The 13,466-nt window shown below is 39.3% G+C and overlaps 1 protein-coding gene across 9 annotated transcripts in view; it reads left to right on the top strand.

The window, feature by feature from the left end:
* The first annotated feature begins 431 nt into the window (after positions 1-431).
* The window catches only part of Pcmtd1 (protein-L-isoaspartate (D-aspartate) O-methyltransferase domain containing 1), a 246,183-nt gene continuing 233,148 nt past the window's right edge, over positions 432-13,466 (top strand). For 6 of the 9 annotated variants that reach the window (XR_012446311.1, XR_012446310.1, XM_074068523.1 and 3 more), the window contains exon 1: positions 466-604. The gene's annotated coding sequence lies outside the window, so the exon portion shown is untranslated. Of the gene's footprint in view, positions 605-6,482; positions 6,590-6,647; positions 7,956-13,466 lie in introns of those variants that run through there. The other 3 variants (XM_020182621.2, XM_020182617.2, XM_020182615.2) reach the window with 3 other exon arrangements.

Raw genomic sequence — 13,466 nt, 5'->3', positions numbered from 1 at the left:
CAGCAGTGCAACCCTCTACAAAAGCCTCAGCAGAGTTACCCTCGGGGGATCGTTTCCAAGTCCAAGAAGGCACCGTGGAAAATGCTCGGCTACCCCGCAGGCCCTAGTCCTGAACACGGCGGAGACGTGGAGACACGAGGCCCCTGCCCTCAACATCTCCGGAACCACAGAGCGGCCAGCGCACTACGTAGCGCCCAAACGTGGGGAAGGGGGCGGGGCGGCAAAGGTCTCACTCTCGCGGGATCTCTTTCTACTGTAGTCTTCCCAGGCCTAGTAAAATCTCGCGTTGTTTGGGCTTGGGGCGGAGCGAGCACGACACAGGCGGAGCCAAATGGGGGCGTCCCCAAGTCTTGTTGACTTCGGCGTCCTAGCCAAGTGTCTGGCTCTCCTGAGGCGCTCTGCGCATGCTCGGCCCCCAGGCGGTTCTGGAGGCCGGGACCGTCCTGCTGCTCCAGTCGCGGGTCGGGCCCCGCCCCTCCCCTCAGCAGCGGCGTTGGCGGTGTTGTGGTGGTGGTGGCGGCGGCCGGCTGCCGCGGAGCTAGCCGAGTCCTAGTGCCTGGCTCCCGCGTCGCTGAGGCGGGCCGGACCGACCGCCGCGCCACAGGTAACGCCGCCGGCCGCGGGTTCGGGGTGGTGGGATCGGCGTGTCTGGGGCTGCATTTGGGGTTGGGGTCTGGAGGACCGGCGGAGGGGAGTGGAAGGGAGCCCGCCGGGGCCTGAAGGTCGCGAGCCGGGGAACTAAGGGGCGGCTGGGCCGGGGTCCCCCAGGAGGCGGGTCCTGCGGCTCGCCCCTGGGCTTTGGGGACCGCAGAGTGCCCGACGCCAGTGTCGTCAGACCCCGCGGGCACTTTGGGCCCTTTTCCGACGCGTCCGCTGACTTTGTGTTTTGGTTTTGGAGGCAGAAGGCGACCTAGGCTGGGGAATCCTTGGGGGCTGGGAGGGATTCGGGAGCGGGAGCAGACGCTGACATGTCTTACTTTCTTTGTTGTTGTTTGAGCGTCTGCTCCTGTGTTGGTAAGTGCGGTGGCCGTCCTGTCGCCTTTTGTACCGGCGGAGGACCTACGGGCAGAAGCAGGGGGAGTAAGGCTGCAAATCCACGGTGGTCTTCAACTTACTTTGTTTCCCTACGTGCTCTTCTTTTAAATTGAGGAGTCATACTGTGTTTTTAAAACTCAGAAGAATTTACCTCCGGAGGAGGAGGAGGTATACTTTTAATACTATCTTTTTAGTTACAAAAGTACTGCGTGCTCTTTCAGAAAACACGAAGCTGCCAAACAATGAGGACGCCTGCCCTCTTTCCTCCCTGCCCCTCGGCCCCAAGATTTGCTCCTTTTACTACCCCAGGGCAGCCAGACTTCTGTGTGAGGATGCTTTTCTGTGCGTTTTTTTTGAGGAGTATGCTTCAGAAACAAAATTGGGATCATATATAGCATATTGTTTTATTGGCCAATAATCCATGGATATCCATTATTTTTTTAAAAATTACCTCATTCATTTAAGAAAACTGCATAGCTATGTATTTCTTTACTGCTGAACATGGTTTTCAGTTTTTCAATCAGCAATCGCTTTTGAAAAGGTCTGCAAGCCAATATTTTGTAACTTTATTTGGTGAAACTTTCAGAATGTCCAAGGCCAGATGTGATACTTTCATATGAAACAGGTTGAGTAATGTGTTTACACAGAGCTTAATAGTAGTTTACATGAGGCTGGATGACTTCATAAAGGAGGTTACTAAAATCGTTAAACAATTTACTTTTTATTTTTGAGTGATGTAAATACCATATGGTCTGATGAAAACAGTTCCTTAAATATGAAGTGGCCGACTTATGAAAAAGAGGTAAGGTAGATAACCAGTGGTCCAGGAAATTTGTTAAGACAGAAAAAACAGTACAGGGATTAAGTATTTTGATAAGTGAACCATAGGGAGTTAAGTGGGAAGTGGAAGGACGAGGATTAAATCAGAAAGGTAGCAGATCCTTGTTACCCCTTGTATTTTTTGTGTTCAGAAGAGCTGGAGGCTTTGTTGATTTAATAACTAACTTGTGTTTATTAAAAATGTACTGTTGTGCTCATCTTGGTGCTTGCTTCCAGGGAAAACTGAACCCAGTAAATTAATCACAAGCAACCGTCTGGTTCTAAACTTCAATAGACTGACATCTTAAGCTAAATTGTTTAGCATTTTATTTGGGAACTGGGTTTAAAAAAGGATCACAAGCATCCGTGGCATTTTAGTTATTGTTTCCAGTAATAATATGCTCTTACAGATTTCACATAATAACATGAGTAGCATTCTCCCCATTCTATAGATTAATAAACAGAGGATCTGAGAGATTAAAATGCCGAGAGACCACTGCTTTTTTGGTAGTGGTGAATGCTTAAACTCACATGTGCTTATTAATCCAAGAACTGTGTTTTTTTTGCTCTGCCTTGCTGCTTTCCATTAATGCAAACTGCCTTACAAAATTGTTGATCATAGATAATTTTCTTTCTTTGAAATATTCACTATAAAGTAGCAATGTGAAATGATTGCAGGCATTGAAAACAGTCCACAGGATTAATCGTCAGAAACAATGTTTTAGATGAGGTTTCTGATGGTATATTAAAATATTGCAGTCCTTGATCTTGCCCTTAACCAAGAAAGTGGGGGGATTGTATTGCTTTTTTATTAAACATTATTTTTATGTACCTAGTTGAACGTTTTGTAAACTGAAAAAGAATATGAAAAGGGCTTTTAAAAAGTCTAAAAAAGATTAAACTTTGCTTCTTTATTTCATTTTTGGTATTTTGTCTTTTAAAAATGTTATCAGTAGGGTATGTGTCATAATATGCCATATTAATCTTAGAAGATGTGACAACTATGTAGTTTAAAGAAACAGGGCAAGTACTGAAGTTAACAATTACTTATACTATGTATTTGAGAAGCCACCCATATATAGCAAAAAATTTGCACTTTTATTGGCCATTAAGGATGATAATTGGAGTTATATCTTAGTGGTGTATCTCTTTGATTATCTCCCGGACAGCACAGAATGTGAATTTTATAGTTGTGTGACACAAAAATATCTTAGCCTCAGAAAGATCTCTTTAATAGAATATGTTAAGGACTGTTAACTTTTAGTTACTAAGGGTAGAGGGTCTGGGTAATAGGCTGTGTGTATGTGTGTGTGTATTCTTATTAAGAATGGTCTTATTGCTGGTGGAAAAAAATAGAAACTTATTTTCCAATTTAACCAGAAAATCCTTTTGGGGCCATATAGTCATGAGTATCCAGAAATAAATCAGCTATTTTGGTCCTGTGGTTAAAAAACAACCAAAAAACCAGGGATGATCTGGAGTTTAAAAACACAGAAAACTTTTTACATGCCTAAAGTATGGAAGTACTTGGTTATGTTTGGGGCTTTGAAAACTAATTTGTATACAGCAGTGTTTTTGGAATTGCATAAAAAGGACCTGTTTTTCTAGGGAGAGATTAAACTGCCATTAAAAAAAAAAAAGAAGGCAAAATAAAGGGGTGAGGGAAACCTGAAAATTGGCTGTCAGAGTAAAGGAAGGGAGAGGAATTGATTTAAAGAGTGGGCAATCACTAGAATCACATGTGTGGATTGAAAGCAAAGAAGAGAAATTAACTTAGAATTCTTTCAGCTTTGAGATACTGAAAAATAATCTAATTATCCTGTTTTAGCTGTGTCCTACTGGGGATTGAGTTGGAATAATTAACAATTTTCAGTAAAACTTTACAATAAACTCATTATTATAAGTCAGTTCAGTTCATAATTTGAAGTTATAATGAACATTTGAAGAACTAGAATGTGAAGTGTTGTGAAGATCTATTTTCTCTGAGCCTTCTATCTTACAGCTGTTGTTTATGCTCTCACTTCCTTAATTTTAGGTGTTACCTTAGGTTTGGTTCTGATCTTCCTTTTAGGATTGTGCTTTCTCTTTTCTTGATCCCCTACAGACCAGGGTTTTCAACTGGTCTCCCCCACTCTCCTTTTCTGGATTACCAGCCTCATTTTCTTTCCTTATCTTCAGATTTGCTTTTTTAGCTGTTGTTCTCCTTGATAAACTCTCTTACATGCTGTATTTTGTTATTTTGAATCAGTACCTTTGCAGACTTATTCTTCCTCATTTGCTTGTTTATATTAATGATCTTAACATTTTCTTAGTTACCTAGGCTCAAAGTCTAAAAGTCATCCTTGGTTTTTCACTCTACTTTTCTCAGAAGTACCTCAAAAAAACAAAACAAAACAAAAAACACAAACATTATTGCTTTGTAGTTCCTGATTCTCCTTCCTTCCTTTTCATTCTTCCATTAACTGTACACAACTGAGACCTCTTTAATCGCTAGGTTTTGCCATTCATTATCATACTGCTATTAATTGTCCTAAATGCAGCCCTGGTCATCTTCTCTGCCTAATGACAAAACAAAAAGTGCAAAACACTTGCTGTTTCTAATGTCAGTAACTGTCTGAATGCTTCATTCTCATTTGGTCCTCATAATTTATGTTGGCAGATTGGTGAAGAAGTTGAGACTTCTTGAGCTTGGAGGAGTTGCTAGTAGTTGGAAGCACTAGGATTTGAGTTTTAAGCATTCTTCTTGGAAGTCTGTGTTCTTGACCACTGTGCCTCTGTCCAGTGTTTCCTCATTGACTGGAATAGTATTTCACTTCCTCTGCATTGTGTCTGCATAAATTGGACCCAGTGCCCTTTTAAAAACTTTTTTTATGTTGTGGTCAAAACTTAAGCTTCAGCATTTGTCCCCAGAAGAATGTAAACTTAAATTTTATCTTACTTTTTTTTTATTTTGCATGGACTTTTTTCCTTCTTTCAGCTCTGACTTTAAGAGTAAGTCCTCTGTGTAAAATGCTTTTGTACTCTTAACAGTTTCAGTTGGATTATAAGATGCTTAGAAGCAGAAGCCATATACTGTTTCTTTTGTTTCTCAATGAATGAAATATGGGTGAGTGAGTTTAGAAACCATCACCGCTAAACTGCCCCATTTGGTGGCATTTAAGTAGCATTTCATTTTAGCTGCAAGGTCTCTCTCTTGCTTTCTCTCTGTATACTCTCTCTCTCAGATCTGTTTGGTTTAATTGTGTCTCTAACAAACGGATTTTCTTCTAGGCTATCTTGTGAGTTCTTTTATTTTTAGATTATTAGGTAATTATGGTAAGTTCATATAAAATCAGTTTATGCATGCAGCTGATTTCTTGGTATTGTATATAAGATTTTTTTTAACTTAATGTTTTAGCATTTGAATTCTTTTCCATGCAGTTAAGTTGGAAGCTTCCCAATGAACTGCAATATTCTCATAAACTGAAATTACAGTTTCTTCAGTGTTTATATAGATGTGAAACATGGAGTAAAATCACATCTGTACTGCATTGTTTTATTCCTTTCGGTGATATCAGGAAGCCCTCACACACATTATATATTAACTCTCCTATGCCTGAAGAGGTCATAGGAAGTTTCAGACATATTTTGATGGGCTGTCAGTGTTAATAGTTAACATGCAGGAGTTACAATTTTGTATTTCTCATATCTGCCTTTGCATGCATCCTATATTGTGTTACAGTTAAGCTACTTAATAAATATTTATTAATTAAAATACAATGCGATAGGTTGGTAATGCAAAAGACATTTGCTTTTTTGTTAAAATTTATTATCATAGAGTGAGACGGGTTCTCAAACTAATCATTTTGTCACTCCACCTGCCCTCAACTTTTAGTTTAAAGCAATCACAAATACATCTTTGAAGTTTTAATCAAGTTTAAATTAATTAATTGATTTTAAAAAGTAGGTAACATAGTCTCTTCCTCAGTCTCCTGGCAGTTAACCTGGCAGTGCTGGCAGTTAACCACTAATGTCTAGAATGATCTAAAAGAAACTGTTGTGTTGGTAGAGTGGTTCAAGTGGTAGAGCAGCAGCCTAGAAAACTTGAGGCCTTGAGTTCAAACCCCAGTACCATCCCCCAAAAAGAAAATTGCTGAAACTATCATTTTGTACACATAAAAGTAAATGTGAATAAATTTTTCTTTCCATTTAGCAAAAGGCAAGACACACTGCAGCTTGTCACTGGCATTTTTCACCTGAAAGAATATCACTAATACTCCATATCAATGGATAAATAACTACTTTTTTCTTTTACTAATATTTGCATTCTCAAAAATATGTCCTATATAGCTACAACTATAGTTTATGTATTTCTTTTTACTGTTACAACCATTGAGACAGTGTATTGAAGAGAAATAAAAGTAGATGATCCATGAGTGAGGCCCTAGGATCAATTCTTAGTACCTCCAAGAAAAAAAAAAAAGGAAAAAGAAGTAGATGATCTGTCTCTGTAGGGAAGAATCCAGATTGAAAACTGAATGGATGTGTAGGGGGGAAAAAGTGTGATACCTTTCTTTACATATAATAAAGACAAGTTAATAGGAGAAAAGCATAGCAGATTCATTTAATCAAAAGTTTATGTTACACAGGAGGCTTCGGAAACGAAGACCCAAAGACCCAGGGAAAAGTATTTTTATGTTATGTTTGATGAAGAATAGACAGCTATGTCGAAGTGTTACTAGGCCAGAAAAAAAAGGTATGTTCTAATATTGATTAGTTGAATTGATAAGACACTGGAAGAGCTTCAGAGACAAAGTTTCCTTCTGACCTCTTATTCTCAAACCTAGCAAAACCTGTTTGTTCAGATTCTTCTTGGCCTCTCTGCCCTGCTTCTGACTTGCTCATCTGGAATGAGGGGCTTTGATCTACTATTAGATGAGGCAGGTCAGAATTTCTTCATGGCCGAAGAAGAATACTTGTTTCTTTGACCTGCCTGGGGGAAAAAAGGGGGCTGGAGAAAAGAGGATAGGAGGTTCAGAAAAAACTGCTTTTGCTTCTGAGGTTCTTCCAGTGTGTTTATCATCGGTTCAAAGTATTCAGCAGGTGCAAGTACCATACTAGGGATATGGGTTTCTGAACCTTAGCAGATGTTTCTTCTTTCCTTTTCTTACCTGATGATTAATGGGTAAATAAATGGAGAAAAGTATGCAGTCATCTGAAGACACTTGCTAGAATTTATAGTTGACAATTGAATTAGAAGAGAAGGGAGGGTAGTGATGCTGGGTTGCAGGGTCCTCTCTGCTTAGAAATGAAACAGTATGTGGAAAATTGTCAAGGTCCATGTGTTGGAAGCTTGGTCTCTAGTGTAACAATGTGGGAGATGATAGAGTTTTTAAGAGGTGCCTAGTGGGAAGTCCTTGGGTCAAATGGGGCAGGCACTGGAAAAGCGCTATGGTAGTTTTCATGTGACTCCATGGTAGTTCTCAAAAAGGGTAGTTTTTGCAAGAAGATGTTATGAAAGTGAGCCTGACCCACCCAGCATTCAGACTTCCTGTTTGGGGGATGTAATTACTCTAACACTGGCGGCTCCCTTCTTTGCTGTTCTCCATTATGAGATACAACCAAGAGGGTTCTTATTAGAACTGAGTAATGCTAGTGTCAGGCACTTGAATCTCCAAAACAGAGCTAAATAAAGTTTTGTTCTTTTTAAAATTAGTCTGCCTGTGATATTTTGTTACATGGTAATGAAAAACTGACTTATTCAGCCTATATGAGATGAGCTGGTGTCCCTGGGTATCATCTGGAAGAAAATGGCATGACCTAAAATACAATCTGTTTTGTCATTTTAGTTAATGATGTTCAAAGGTAAGATTTAAACTACTGAAATAAATGAAGTTAAACAAATTCCTCCTCTTTCAACAGGCCTATCCCATCCATGTCTGCTCTTCACATGTTGTTTGAGTAATTGTTTTTTTGACAGTTTTTCAGAGTTTTATGTATAAATAAAAACAATATTTATGCATCATAAGAATGTCAGAATGCTCTTGAATAACTAGTAAATGGGAAGAATGGTGAAAGAATATTATTGAATAGCAAGTGAATACAGTGAAGATGGGACAAAGGTAATGAAATAGTGCTTTGATTCCTTCAGACCAATATGTTATAAATACAGAATGTTATTGTGTAAACTCTAACAGAAGCTACTTAGCTTCTGTGTCTGGTTTATAAGATTACATCTAATGTCTTTTAAATTAATTAGTAATGTATAATTTGTTGAATAGTGATGTATTAGCTTTATCATTTTCTAGTCATTTTATCATGCATAGAGTTTGTGAATCTTTTTTGATAGCCATCAAAAGTTAGGTTTTAAGTGTTTGCTGGTTATACCAGTTTCTTTTTGTAGTGGTATGTGTATGCTGCCTATATTTGGTCCTTAAATACCGACCCCTTTCTGAACCACTGTGATTCTCTTTTGATCATTTATACTTTAATAGACATTGTAAACATAATAGATAAAAGGTCATTTATTTGTCTTTGCTATCACCCCCCAACCCTCCAGAATGGTAGTAAGGATTCATCATGGAAAGAGGCATGCTGGTGGATGGATCAATGAGTCAGTCAATGCATTACTGTCATTGAAGTGGATATGTGCAGAGCTTTCTTGGGATAGGTGTTGTATTTTGGTAGTTCATCTTCAAAATACTGGGCCTTAAGTTTAGTTGAAGAAAATATGAAGAAACGCTGTAGTTCAAAACCAAATGCCAAAGTCTTTGCTTTATATTTGGAAGGAGGGTTTGGTTTATGCCTGTGACTCCTAAATCTTGGTACTCTCAATTCTCATGTTTTCCTTGTCTCGTGTGTGTGTGTGTGTGTGTGTGTGTGTGTGTGTGTGTGTTTGAGAGTCTTGCTGGCCTCAAACTCTCCATCCTCTTGACACAGCCTGAGTGCTGGGATTATGGGCATGTACCACCATGCCCAGCTCATTATTCACTATCTCTTGTTGACTAGAGTGGATTTTAATCCTAGTCAGTCTTCATACACAAATATAAGGAAAAATTTGGGAACACATACAAGTAGTCTTTAAATTTTAGTTTCAAAATGCCTGCAGTGGTCTGATGAATTAGTAAATACTGTAAATCACATCCTGAAAGAAATACTTCTCAGCCATTTTGATGGAATTGATTTTTTTCCCCTGGAAATAGTGATTTGAATCCTTTATTCTTTCATGAAGCAGAGAAATTAGAAATGTAAATGTTTAGGTGTTTCTATGGTGATTTTTGTAATTATTTGTGTATTTTAACCAGTCATGAAGTTGATTTCAGGCTGTTACGCCCAACATGGGCTTATTAGTTGAACTGTTGTTTATGGCAAAAAAATTACTTGCTTTTTCCTGTTAAGGACTTCTGTTTCTACTGGTTTTATTGTATCTTGATAGCACTTAATAAAATGAATGTACTTCACACTAATTATCTGTGTGTGTATATAGTTACAGAGGCACACACATACATACAGACATTTGTGGTGTTCCCTGTTTCTGGAGAATTCTCTCTGCTTCTGTGTGAGTAGTGCGTCCTAGAATTGTGCACTCAGCACACTGAGACCCTTCAGTGCTGTAACATTGTCATCTAACTTTCATCCCGTCAAACAGGCAGGCATTTTTTGTGCCTATTTTATAGATACAGGAACTGAGACTCAGAGTGACTGCATTTTCCTGAATCCGCTTTCTCTACTGTAAAATGACACTGGACTCAGTGGAATATGGTATTGAAGGATATAGGATTTGATATGAGGTATGCTCATTTAAAACGATTTAAATGAGTTATTGTACTTAAAACACTAGAGCTTTATATGCAGCAAGTACACAATTAGTGATAGTTGTACTAATAATAATAAAGGTAATATTGTGAGCTGTATACTACTTTTCAGAGATTATGAGACCAGTTATTTAGTTGAAAGTGAGAGACCTAACTCAGGTTGCTGCTTTATATGCAGCAAGTACACAATTAGTGATAGTTGTACTAATAATAATAAAGGTAATATTGTAAGCTGTATACTACTTTTCAGAGATTATGAGACTAGTTATTTGGTTGAAAGTGAGAGACCTAACTCAGGTTGTCCATTTGAGGTAGGAACATCAGAAGTTTGTTAGCCTGGACTACATGGTGAGTTGAGGACAGTCTGGAGCATAGCAAGACTTGATCTTAAAAAACCAACCCCAGGAATAACAAGGAAAGTAACTGCTATAGGCAGGCTGTTAGGCCCAACATAGTACTATGAAAAATAAAGAAGATTTGAACCATCTGGTTATATCAAAAAGAAATGACTGGAGCAAGACAAAGTTCTAAATTTTGGAATATTTATACTGTCTGTGGTCCCTAAGGTATTCCTAACATACTCCTGTTCTTTATGATGACTCTTTGAGTCATTAAGAAACGGTTGAGCTGGGTGCTGGTGGCTCACATCTGTAATCCTAGTTACTCAGGAGGCAGAGATTAGGAGGATCATGGTTTGAAGCCAGCCTGGGCAAATAGTTCATGAGACCCTACCTCAAAAATACCCACCACAGAAAAGGGCTGGCAGAGTGGCCCAAGGTGAAAGTTCAGAGTTCAAGCCCCAGTACTGCAAAAAGAAAAAAAAAAAAGTGTTGAATTATGGTGGATATTCTGTAAGACTGTAGAACTGGGATACTGCAGGCTTTCATTATTTGGTTTCCAATATTTGGTGTTTAAAGAGGCATTTTTCAGATAGGTATAACAGTTTCTTTTTGTTTTGCATATTTCATTTGATTCTTAGAACCAAGTTAAGTTACTAGTACAGTTATTGGCCCAATCGCCAAGGCTTTAAGTTCAGACCTTAATAAATATGTTTTTTTAAATAAATTTTTTATTAGGATATATTCATTATATGGGGGGAAATTCATAGTGACCATTCTGATTACCCTTATATTGTACATTATTTACATTGTCTCATCATCTCTTCTCCCTCAACCCCTTCCAGCCCCACTTAAAGCCATTGCAAGAGGTTTCTTAGTTCTGTTTCATACAGGTATATGAAGTCCATCTACCATATACTGTCACCTTAAATCTCTTCACCCTCCCCCCCCAGTAATATCCCCCCACAATGTACCTATCTTACAGTCCTAGTTTTCATTATTAATATTTAAGTTGATGTTCAGAGGGGTGTCTCAATGTGTGTCCACAATGTACTTTGGTCTGTTCAACCTCTTCCAATAAGTATGTTTGATTCTAGGCCTTTTTCTCATTGTTACCCCAAAGTTTATTTGTCATGGGTCACCATCAGCTTGTTTGTTTTCATACTTTTTAGTGCTTTCTCTTAATAAGGAACATTACTAAAATCAAGTCCTGTTTCTAAATGCCTTAGTATTTGTTTTGGCTACTGCATCTTCCCATTCATTTTTAGAAAATGTAAAAGAAAAAAAGCTGTGTACCATTGGCTCATGCCTATAATCCTAGGTTCTCAGGAGGCAGAGATCGGGAGGATCGTGGTTTGAGGCCAGCCTGGGGAGATAGTTCGAGAGACCCTACCTTGAAAATACCCAATATAAAGAAGGGCTGTCAGAGTGGGTCAAGTGGTAGAGTACCTGCCTAGCAAGTCTGAGGCCCTGAATTTAAACCCCAGTACTGCCAAAAAAAAAAAAAAAACCCAAAAAAATACTACCCATAGGGGAATTTTAAATCTTATTTTGAAAATGATGCTCCCTCTTGAGTCCAACCTCCCCAGTAGCTCAACCATGCCCACCCTTACTAGCTGTTTTAAATTGCTGTTCTGGTAGATGGAAGCCAGAATTCTTTTTGGTTTGTACAAGAAGTGTTTCCAGTTTTAGGGAAAGAGCTTTGTACTTGAAGTTACAGATTCATTGTTCTTGGTAGGAAAGGACCATCTCTGAGATCACTGAAGTATGTAATAATGTATTTCTACCTTAGGCTTGCCTACTTGTAAAAGAAAAAGAGGTTACAGTAATGTCATTAGATAACACTAATTCCTAAAAACTGCTTTTTTTTTTTGGTGGGACTGGTGTTTCAACTCAGGGCTTTGCACTTGCGTAGCAGTCGCTCTGCCACTTGAGCCACACCTCTAGTCCATTTTGCTTTTATTATTTTTTTTGGAGATGTAGTTTGGGGAACTATTTCCCCCAGGCTCGCCTGGTATCTTGATCCTCCCCATCTCAGCTTCCCATGTAGGTAGGATTACAGGTGTGAGGCACCGGCTCTTGGCTAAAACTGCTATCTTTAAATGTGTTTTATCTTTAAATGTTCCTTTAAAACATGTATGTTCCCACTCAGCATGCACTAAAATCAAACACATCTATGAATGTGACAGACTGCCTTCTAGTGCCAGGCGCCTGTCCTAGCCACTCAGGAGGCAGAGCTCAGAAGGATCAAGTTTCCAAGCCTGTCTTGGCAAATAGTTTGAGAGACCCTATCTCAAGAATACCCAAGACAAAAAAGGGCCAGTAACATACACATACACACACACACACACACACACACACACACACACACACACACTCTCTCTCTCTCTCTCTCTCTCTCTCTCTCTCTCTCTCTCTCTCTCTCTCTGTCTTCTGGCACTCTCCACTCTTCCTTGGTGTTCATTGTACTAGGTTTTAGTATAGTAGTGTTAATAGTGCTGGTGCAGTCTGTTATCAGAAGATCTTGGTTTTTGTGCTCCAAATGGAAGAATCCAAGAGAACACATGGATGGGGTGAGGTGGAATACCTTTATTGAGAAGGGGAGTCACCCATTCTGCCAGGTGAGGGAACGGAAGAAGAAGGGGACACAATGGGTGCAGGTGGAGTACTCTGGCAGAGAGAGAGCGCTTTTCTTTTTCAGGTGCCTTTAAAACCTACACTACCTCATTGGAGGGCAGGTGCAGGAGGTTCCCACCTGATAATGAACAAGTCGAGGGCATGGGCAGCTCCCAGCCAGGTGAGGGTGGTTTGACCCATCCCCAGGCAACCTACATGAGCCCCCAACTTTTCCTACTTCTAGCCTCCCTCAGTAGCATGTATGTGGTTCATTTACTGTTGGTTTATTCCAAAATTGTTTTTCTTCTAAGTAGGCTTATTGAATTCCTTAGTGCCTGTTTGTTTTGATTTTTCTCTCTGTATTCTCAGTGGGGTCTCTCCTCTCTCTTGCTTTTTTTTTTTTTCCAACATGCTTTTTTGACATTTTCCTCTTTCAACTTGAAATGTCATGGACAAGAAAAAACTAACCATTACTCTTGTTTATCCCTGGCATTTGTTTCAAAAGGTTGTCTTTGCCAGTTTCCCAGCCACTTTACTCCTTTGTGGATTTCTATTTTTGGCCTGCCTCTCATGCCTGCATGAATTTATGGAGTTTGTTAATGGTTTTATTTCCCCCCTTGCAGGTGTGTTAATAATTATAGAGGTCCAAAGGGGAAAACCAAAGGCACCAGAAAGAACATGTGCTTCATTTAACAGGCCCTGTTCAAGCTGTCTTTGAGCAGACAAAACCCTTTTAAGGTTTCTTCTTGTCTAGAAGTTTGAGTATAGGATGAGTTTTCTGGCAAGAATTTGAAAATGCAGAATTGGTAGCTGCTGCCCTCAGTACTCTTAGTCACTGTGGGCATCTAACTTTTCTGAGAACAGA

Source organism: Castor canadensis, chromosome 3, assembly GCF_047511655.1.
Source record: "Castor canadensis chromosome 3, mCasCan1.hap1v2, whole genome shotgun sequence".
NCBI classification, from domain to species: domain Eukaryota; kingdom Metazoa; phylum Chordata; class Mammalia; order Rodentia; family Castoridae; genus Castor; species Castor canadensis.
Note: the sequence above shows the minus strand (reverse complement) of the source record. Positions and strands in the feature narration are given on the sequence as shown.